Source organism: Austrofundulus limnaeus, unplaced genomic scaffold (genome assembly GCF_001266775.1).
Source record: "Austrofundulus limnaeus strain Quisiro unplaced genomic scaffold, Austrofundulus_limnaeus-1.0 Scaffold19, whole genome shotgun sequence".
NCBI classification, from domain to species: Eukaryota; Metazoa; Chordata; class Actinopteri; order Cyprinodontiformes; family Rivulidae; genus Austrofundulus; species Austrofundulus limnaeus.
The window spans coordinates 1563018-1565165 of NW_013952421.1; the positions used below are offsets into that span (position 1 = coordinate 1563018).

General features: G+C 36.7%; 1 long non-coding RNA gene across 1 annotated transcript in view; it reads right to left on the bottom strand.

The window, feature by feature from the left end:
* Positions 1-1820: 1820 nt before the first annotated feature.
* LOC106514268 (uncharacterized) overlaps positions 1821-2148 on the bottom strand; it is a 43971-nt gene continuing 43643 nt past the window's right edge. The window contains exon 3 of the long non-coding RNA XR_001309875.1: positions 1821-1859. This is a non-coding gene — a long non-coding RNA (uncharacterized LOC106514268). The remainder of the gene's footprint in view (positions 1860-2148) is intronic.

The following is a 2148-nucleotide window of genomic DNA, read 5'->3' on the forward strand; positions in this document are numbered from 1 at the left end:
ATGCTGTATTTCTGAATGGATGTGCAGAGGAAACCTACTGGAAGAAGGGCTAATTGAAAGCTCAAGAGAGCAGTCTGCAGGCTGGCATAGTTCATTCACAGTATTTGTCATTAGACCAGGCTGCAGGGAGAGAATAGAGTGCACTGCGCCATTCGTGTGTAACCAAGATTTATGCTAATGTCTTCCTGCATATGCTTATTCTACATATCTATATTAAACTTAATAGACTGTTACATTGCTTCTTAACCTCAGCTTCCATCCATGATTACCTTTTCTGATTTCTTTGCAAAATGGGACATAAACACGGGGCAGGGATTTTATCAGCGTGTCAGTGAGTTTGTTTCCGGTGGCGGACCATGGCTTTAATAATCATACTTCAGGGAGTCTATCAGAAAATGCTTGCCTAAGAGGCAACAGTTAACATGTCATGTTGTAATTTCCCTGAAAGCTTAGCAGAGCCTTTTATTTTTTACTCTGTGTTAACACAAAGGCAGTGATTTCATGAATTCATGAACTAAATTCAAAGCCATTTATGTATGCAGTATATACYATAACAACATATTAAAATAGCGCATTTAGGAGCCAAATGAGCTGAGAAAAATACAACTTTTTTACATGGTATTTAAGCATGAACATRAAGGTTTTGTTTTTAGATATTTATACATCAAAGAAGAATAAAGATTGTTTTTATTTAATACCAAATGATATACAAAAAATAAAATAAAAAATACAAGAAATATTTCCTAAAATTAACTACCAGTTTAAGACAGCAGTCTTCAAAGTTGCCTGATTAGCTTCATGGCAAAAAAAAGCAACTAAAGGACATTGGCAAGGACACTAAGGTGAACTCATTCAATAAATTCAAAAAAATAAATAATAATAGATCAGCTTTACAAACAGAAGTGTACCTGTCACTATCCCATGCTAAACTCTTAAATCAATAAAAAAGGTAGATAAATTTTGCTGCGCAGGTTTTTAAATATATTCCCACAAAGGTCATTATACCCCCCCCACCCCCACAGAAATTCAGTGTTAGCAGAAATCTTGTAAGTCATAAAGGATGTCCTTAACAATGGAACAAGCCACCAATTTTTAAACCCATCATTCAAGTCCACTAAACCCACACCAAGGACTAGAAAAATGTTGTATGACAAGTTGTTGGTAAATGYGAAAGTGTCACACTAAGGTGCCCTGCTTCATGTGGATATATTGTGGAAGTGTGGTGCTGCTGAGATGATGTTTTTTTTTATGTTTTTACAGAGGTGCAGAGAAAGGTATTTGTCACCTACACACATCTGGCATTTTGTTCACCCACCCTGTGCTGACGATGAAGGACAACCTCAATTAGGGTCTGCCACTAGCAGGACAAAATTGATATTTTTATGGTCAAGGATTACGGGCTTTTTTTTCTTACCATTGTTCACTTGCTGCCAATTAAATAAGCTCACCAGTAGTACATTTACCCATATTATTGCTAGTATTACCAGGAAATAACTTTTTTTTATCATGCTACAGCATGCTCCGAAAATAAAATTTTCACTGTTTTAGGATTTTTTTCCCATTATCTTTACCTGCTTCTTCTTTTCAGGGTCATGGTGGTTCCTTTTGCCCATTTCCAGCAGTCACTGTGTGAGGGGCGGGGTACACTCTGGACAGAACACAAGTCTATTAGGGCWAGAGAAAAACAAGACAAACAACTGTTTACACTCTCACTCACATAGGGACAATTTAAAGTTATCCGATAATAAAAATGACACTAACCTTGCATTTTAAATCTTGTAACTCCACACGTCTTCAGCTCCAGAACACAAGTCCAGTTGCTTCATCTTTATTCTTTTATTTTTCCATGTCCTGGATGACTGCAAATCCACAAAAATATATTTCATAGTATTGTCTTTCTCTCTTGGACCGTATCGAAACTAAGGTGACTGGATTGATACTTTCGTCATTATGTTAGTTTAAAACGTTCTTCAAAGTTATTGTTTATCGCAATAAATTCTGAGACAATTTTAAAGTCCAGCAAAATTTGTGATTGTGAAAAGCCTGACGTGACTGCTGGATATGGGCACAAGTGACCCATGTGTCCCTAAAAGCAAGAAGAATGTGATGATGGATGGATGGATGGATGGATGGATGGATGGATGGATG